Genomic DNA, 8395 nt, shown 5'->3' with positions numbered 1-8395 from the left:
TGGGCAGAATTTAAATTAAATTTCAATATGTACTTGGAAGGGACCATTTAAACCACAGCAAGTACCCATATAACCATTCTGATTTTCACTTTCAGTACAGTATTCAATAAATTACATGAGATATTCAATTTTTTTATAAAATAGGCTGTTAGGTGATTTTTTTTTCCCAGCTGTAGGCTAATTTAAATATTCTGAGCATGTTTAAAGTAGGCTAGGCTAAGATAGAATGTTTGGTAGGTGTACTAAATCGATTTTTGATTTATGATATTTTCAACTTATGATTAGTTTACCAAGACATAACTCAATCATATAAGCCAAGGAGCATCTGTATTAGACCAGTTTAACAGATGAGGAAACAGAGGTATTCAAGTAAACTATCTATGATTACCTGGCAACTTAAGCAACAATGGCTGGCTCTTAACCTTTGCCCTTAACCTCTAAGCAGTCCTCTATTTAGTACTGCATTACTGAAGATCCTGAGTGTGACAGGAGCTGAGATCCTCAGAAAGTTGTCTCCCCACTTCCAGGGTCAAATTGTTTAGTGGTTGTGTATATGAGCACCAGTGTGAAACTGCCTGGGGTTCAAATTTTGGCTTCAACACTTATCAGCTAGGTGACCCTGTGACCATCACTTAACTTTGCTGTATCTCAGTTCTTCTATCTACAAAATGGAGATAATAGTATCTACTTCATAGGGTTGTTGTTAGGCTTAAATGAACTACTAGGTGAGAATTGCTTAGAACATTGCCTGGTATATTTTAAGTACTCAGTGTGTTAGATGTATTTCCAGCTTAAGTTTAATGCCAACCTTAACCTAACTAAACCCTGGCCAGACAGCACCTCTAAGTCAAGGCATATTTTATTTATACCTTTTGGTACACTTGACCTTTTTTTAATTGTATATTTATTCTTTTAATTCTGTAGCTCTGATTTAGCTGATTACTGGAAGGTATTTCTGTTAATTCTATCCTTATGCTTCTGACTAAGGGGATATTTGATATTTACAAACTTGGAAAACAGCCAGCTCAATATTATTTTGGAACATGCTATATATTAAAATTGATGGATAAATGTCACCATTCAAAAATAATTAATGCCCCCTAAAAGGTTGACCTTTATGCTAGCATATGCTAGACATCTTAGAAGAGCATTGAAAATACCAAAATACACAAGATAGCCCATTTATCATCTCCTACCAGTTCCCTCAAAGCATATCTAAAAATGTAAAGAAATAAAATCCTCTAATGAAATATCTGAATGATAAATATTCTTCTTCTTGTCTTCACTTTAATTTTTCTTCAACTGAACTCTTAGGCTGAATAAATTGATGAAAACATGGTTAAAGAGATCACTGCACATTTGGTTAGGTAAAGTTTTTTTTATTGCAGTAAAAACATTTGACATCAGATCTACTAACAAATGTTTAAGTGTATAATACAGTATTGTTACTATAAGCATGATGTAAAACTGACCTCTAGAACTTATTTTATCTTGCATAACTGAAACTTTAGACCTGTTTAACAGTAACTCCCATTTCCTTCTTTCCCAGCCCCTGGCAACCACCTTTTTATCTTCTGATCCTATGAGTTTGACTATTTTTGATGCCTCACATAAGTGGAATTATACAGTATTTCTCCTTCTGTGACTAGCTTATTTCACTTAGCATGATGTTCTCCAGGTTCATTCATATTGTCATGTATTGCAAGGTTTCCTTCTCTTTTAGGGCTGAATAATATTCCATTGTCTGTACATATACCACATTTTCTATATGCATGTATACATTAGTGGATATTTAGGTTGTTTCTACCTCTTGGCTATTGTGAATAATGCTGCAATGAGCATGGGAGTGCAAACGCCCCTTTAAGATCCTGATTTCAGTTCTTTCCTATAAATACTCAGACACAGATTGCTGGATCATGTTATAACTCTATTTTTATTTTTATTTTTGAGGAAACTCCATACTGTTTTTCACAATAACTGTACCATTTTAGATTCCTATAAACAGTGTACAAGGGTTCCAATTTCTCCATATCCATACCAACAATTCTTATCTTATGATTTTTTATGACAATTCTAACAAGTATGAGGTGATATTGTGATTTTGGTTTGTGTTTCTCTGATAATTAGTGATGTTGAGCATCTTTTCATGTATCTATTGGTCATTTGTACGTCTTCATTAGAGAAATGTCTATTCAAGTCCTTTTGCCCATTTTTAACGAGATTATCTCTTTTGGTTTTGTTTTGGTTTTGCTATGGGATTGTAGTTCCTCATGTATTTTTAAAAATTTTTCCCCCACCCCTCCTCATGTATTTTAGATATGAACCTATTATCAGATACGTGGTTTGCAAATATTTCTCCCATTCCCTAGGTTGTGGTTTCACTCTGCTCATTGTTTTCTATGCTGTACAGAAGTTTTTACTTTGATACAGTCCCACTTGTTCATTTTTGCTTTTGTTGCCTGTGCCTTTAGTGGCATATCCAAGAAATCATTGTCAAGACCAATGTTCTGAAAATTTTTTCCTGTGTTTTTGCCTATGAGTTTTACAGTTCCAGGTCTTATATTTCAGTCTCTAATTCATTTTGAGTTATTTTTAGTGTATGGTATGAGATAAGGGTCTAATTTCATTTTTTGGCATAGTTTTTCCAGCACCATTTGTTGAAGAGACTATCCTGTCTCCATTGTATATTCTTAGCACCCTTGTCAAAGATTAGTTCACTGCATATGCATGGGTTTATTTCATGGCTTTCTATTCTGTTCTATTGGTCTATATGTCTATCTTTATTCCAGTATCATACTGTTTTAATGACTACAGCTTTGTAATTTTTTTTTTATTTTCAAAGAAGGGGCCTTTGTAACATATTTTGAAATCAGGAAGTGTGATGTTTCAGTCTTGTTTTTATTTCTCAAGATTATTTTGGCTATTTCGGGACCTTTGTCGTTCCACACGAATTTTAGTTTTGTTTTTTCTGCTTCTGTAAAAATTGTCGTTAGGATATTAGTAGAGATTGCATTGAATATACAGATAACTCTGGATGATATGGACATTTTAATGATATGAATTCTTCCAATCCATGAGCATGAGTAGTATTTCCACTTGTTTGTGCCTCCTTTAATTTCTTTCATCAAAGTTTTATAGTTTTCAGTGTACAAGTCTTTCACTTGCTTAAGTTTATTCCTAGGTATTTTATGCTTTTGGGTGCTATTATAAATGGAATTGTTTTCTTAATCTCCTTTTCAGATAGTCCATTGTTAGTGTGTACAAACACAACTAATTTTTTATGTGGATTTCGTATCCTGCAACTTTACTAAATTTGTTTATTAGTTCTAACAGTTTTCTTTAAAGTTTCCTGTATATGTGATTATGTCATCTGCACACAGAGATCATTTTATTGCTTCTTTTCCAATTGGATGTTTTATTTCTTTTTCTTGCCTAAGTGCTCTAGTCAGGACTTCAAATACTAGGTTAAATAGAGATGGTGAGAGTGGGCATCTTTGTCTTGTTCCCAACTCTTAAAGCTGAAGCTTTAATTTTTCACCATTGAGTATTATGTTAGCCGTGGGATTTTTATATACTGCCTTTATTATGTTGAGGTAATTTCTTTCTATTCCTAGTTTGTTGAGAGTCTTCATGAAAAAGTTCAAAGCATTTGACAAAATTCAACAACTTTTCATGTTTAGTTAAAATTTGAGCTTCAGAAAATACTCTTTACATTAAAGGTAAGTGCATTAACGCTTTTAGTCAGGAGTAGTTGAACTTTAAAAAAAGAGTTTTGGCTGGGCACAGTGGCTCACATCTGTAATCCTAACACTTTGGGAGGGAGGCCAAGGTGGGCAGATGGCTTGAGTACAGGAGTTTGAGATCAGCCTGGGCAACATGGTGAAACCCCATCTCTAAAGAAAATACAAAAATTAGCCAGGCATGGTGGCATATACCTGTAGTCCCAGCTGCTCAGGAGGCTGAGGTGGGAGGATTGCCTGAGCCCAGGGAGGACAAGGCTGCAGAGAGCTGTAATCTCGCAACTGCTCTCCAGCCTGCGAGTAAGACCCTCTCTTAAAAAGAAAAAAGAAAGTTTTAAAGTTCATTTTTCTACTAAAAATTATCTTTGCCAGCTCCTAAAGCTACCTGATATTTCCACTTAGTAAAAGAACTCTCGTTGGATATGGTATGGCCAGATTCTTATCTCAGAATTCAGTCGTTCCTACTACTTTTAAAATTTGCCCATAATTATCTAGAGTAAAATGCTTTCAAGATTATGCCAATTAAGAAATGGCTGATGGACTTTCCAACTTTGTGGCCAAAATATCATTTTCTCTTTCTCATTAACTGACTAATTTTTTGTGTGAAATTTTGCTGTGACCAATTTAAAATAAACTTAGGATAAAAGTAAGCTTCCAAGTTGTTTGAGTCTAACCCAATAAATAAATACCAGTTTAACCAAGACCACACTCTTCCCTGTTAGAGTTAGAGGCACCACAAGATAGAACGGTCATTAACTCCACAGCAACCCAGAATTGTTTAAGCTAAGGTTCCACAGTGAGGAGGTGGTCTCAGGGCCAAGCCCTGCAGTGCTTTGTAGATCTGTTACTCCTTAATGTGTCATTCTACACTCTTTCACCAATCACCAAGATGACACTAATACAGACATTCCTCAACTTACAATGGTTTGACTTTACAGATTTTCTACTTAACAATAGGTTTATTTGGCCATTAAATACATTTTTGACTTATGATATTTTTAATTTATGGTGGGCTTATCAGGACATAACCCCATCAGAAGTCAAGGAACATCTGTAATTGTTTCATATGAAGCAAAATGATATGTGCAACCCCTGCTTACTTTAAACCCTAAAAAACTACTCTCTTTTGTGTGGTGATCATAGTAGTTGACCCTCCAACATTCATTTACCTCACATGATTAGCATAAGCCAATCAGTTAACCCACTCCCTCCTTGGTTTAGAAACAGGCACTTAACCTTATTTAGCCAAGGAGAGGTGAGTATATATCTGTGCTGGGAGACAGCAGGTACAGCTTCTAGTAAAAAGTTATTTACTCCTGGCCGGGCGCGGTGGCTTAAGCCTGTAATCCCAGCACTTTGGGAGGCCGAGGTGGGCGGATCACGAGGTCAGGAGATCGAGACCATCCTGGCTAACACGGTGAAACCCCATCTCTACTAAAAAAAAAAAAAAAAAAAAAATTAGCCGGGCATGGTGGCAGGCACCTGTAGTCCCAGCTACCGGGGAGGCTGAGGCAGGAGAATGGCGTGAACCTGGGAGGTGGAGCTTGCAGTGAGCCAAGATCACGCCACTGCACTCCAGCCTGGGGGACAGAGCGAGACTCCGTCTCAAAAAAAAAAAAGTTATCTACTCCTAAGAAAGAGAATTGGATGAGAAGATTCTTCTTCATTTTCCAGATGTTGTTAAGTCATGACAACCCAAAGATGAAGCTAACAAAGGCAGAGATCAAAGAATCACAGAGAAGCACAGGCAGAGCCAAGGCACTGATATAATACACCGGGAATCTACCCTGCCCCTGGACAGGTATGTATTATAAAGGTATCATATGAGATAATACATTTACCATTGTTTTAAGCACTTTGAATAAGGGTTTGCCATTACTTGAAGGTGAAATCATCCTTATTACAAACTCCTCAGTCCCATAAATGGCTATGGCTTTTGTTTGCTTATACTCATTCCCTACCTCTTTCTCATTTCATACATGACTCTCTTGTTGATGTTCAGCCAGGCTTAGCTAGTTTTCCAGCTATTGCTCTAGGTACATTGTATTCTGTTGTTTATAGTCACATATAAACCTTCAAGTTCATGATCTTTTGGCCTATCTTCCCTCTCTGTTGTTCAAGTTAGAAAGACCTTAGCCAATTATTGTGAGTGGATGAGTACAGAGGAAAACAAAACAAAACAAAACAGAAAAATAAATCACTCAATAAGATGGAACATTTCAATCTGAAAAGGCCTAATTGGTTCCATAAAGTTTTTTGGTGTGACTGTTGACTTTAAATTGTTGACAGCAGCGACCTTTTACTGAGAACTTACAATGGGCAGAGTACTCGACACATTATTTCATTTAATACTCACCACACTAAAAGTCATTAGAGTATAATCCTCATTTACTAAGAAAAGTGAGGTTTGGACAGACAAAGTAATTTGCCCAGGTCACAGAGCTAAAAAAATAGCCAAGGCTACAGAATTACCCTCTGCAATACACAACTAGAAAACTAGACAAATATATAAAACAATTATCTTTAAGCATTAAGTAATAGGCAGCACAGGACTGTGATCCTTGAGAGAGGGAAAACAAATTAGGTGAGTCTATGACTGCCCTGGCTCTCTGCCTAGAGGCACGTTCTGGATTGCAGTATAGAGAGGCAGACACCAAACAGCTTGGCAATCTTGCTGAGTTGAGAAGACAGAGACTGAAGTTTGGACTTTGGAGGCTAATATTTGGAGGGCATAGTAGTAGAGAGGAGGAAATTATTTTTTTAAAAAAAGAGAGTTCTGGAAATCTGCTAGGGCATCCCCTTGAGATTTTGGCTGAATGCCAGTCTACCCTCATGTAGGGAGAAATTCCATGAAGCCAAGCAAAGAATAAGTGTTAGGGAAAGAACAATTGCCAGAGAGGTTAAGTCGTGCAATTCTCAGGGCTCACAAATGGTGCACATATGGCAAAAGTGGAGACTTTGTGAAATACAAATGTCTTCAGTAGACATCTGAGAAGGGTTATACATTAGTAGTGGGGCTAAAAATAGCCTGCTCCTAAATGCTACTCTATACCTGCCCTAAGAAAATTTATAAATAAAGACTTTAAAGGCTCAAGTCAATCATAAAGTAACTTAACTGCCTACCAGAACAAAATCCAACATCTTTTCAATGAATACATTAATATTCACCATGGAACAATATAAAATTCACAAGGTGAAGTATCCAATAAAACATTGATAGATATATGAAAATGCAGGAAAATGTGACCCATAGCAGGAGAAAAATTAGTCAATAGAAAGAGACCCAGAAATGACACAAATGATGGGATTAGCAGATAATAACTTTAAAACAACTATTAAAAATATATTCAATATTCTAAAGAATTTAAAATATGAACACAATGAGGAGAAGAAAAGGAAGACATAAAAAGGAAGCAAGGGAACTTCTAGAGCTGAAAAATCTATTTTAAATGAAAAACTCAAAAGATAGAATTAACAGTGGATTAGATAATACAGAAAGAGCTTGAAGACCTGTACTATTGCAAGTTAATCACTGAGAGAAAGACTGAGGCATCATTGACAATATCAAGCAGTCTAACACATGTAATTGGAGTTCCCGAAGGAGAGGAAGGGTTCAAAAAATATTTGAAGAATTAATGGCCAAATAGTTTCCAAATTTGATGAACACCATATACCAGATCAAAGAGCTTTTAGCCAATGAAAGCAAGATAAACACAAAGAAAGCAAAATTATTGAAAACAAGTGATGAAGAGAAAATTTTGGAAGCAGTTGGAGAAAAGGACACCCTACTACAGAAGAAAACCATGGGTTTTCATAAGAAACTATGCCAACCAAAAGACAATGGAATGACATTTTTAAAGTTCTGAAAGAAACTCAACCTAAAATTTTATAGCAAGTAAAAATATCTTTGAATAATAAAAGTAAATAAAGACATTCATACCACAAAATCTGAGAGGATCCATTACTAACACGAATGCACTGCAAGAAATGTTAACATTTTTTAGGCAGAAGGAAAATGATATCATATGGAAACTTGTTTCTACACAAAGGAATAAAGTGATTTAGAATGGTTAATATACGGATAAATACAGACTGTCATTTTGAGAGTCTTCAGAAATTTTTTCTTGGTAAAATCTCAAAGTGATGACAATAAAATTCAAATGACTGTTTTATTTTAAAAGTTTGATGTGTCTGTGTGGATGTCCAAAATAAAGAGGCCCTTCTTTGTCTCATATTCTTTCAGGGCTGTTAGGTAAATATACTCATTTGGTCCTGACTATTTGCTGATGCTTGAACTGCTTTTCCTTGAAATTCCAAAAAGAAGTTGATTGGCCCACTCCTAAAGGACAGGACCAGAATTGAAATTTAGGTTTGTTTGGAGCTAAAGACATTTTGATCAGAAAAATGACAGAAAAATGACAAAAAAATTTTCCCAGAGAAAATTCTGATGAAATAATTATCTACTACGCTTCTGGTAAAGTCTTTTTCATGCAATTAAAATCTCTTTGAAATAATTTTTTTTAACAAGAGGATTCCAAGCATTTTGTTTGCTTCCTTATTTATTTAGGCCCTATCTAGTGCCAAAAAAGGAGGTATGTCTCAGAAGTAAGTTTTAAGGAAAAACTGATGATGATGATATAAGTTTATAATTCCTA

This window comes from Hylobates moloch, unplaced genomic scaffold (genome assembly GCF_009828535.3).
Source record: "Hylobates moloch isolate HMO894 unplaced genomic scaffold, HMol_V3 SCAFFOLD_12, whole genome shotgun sequence".
Lineage (NCBI taxonomy): Eukaryota > Metazoa > Chordata > Mammalia > Primates > Hylobatidae > Hylobates > Hylobates moloch.
This window is presented reverse-complemented; position numbering follows the sequence as displayed.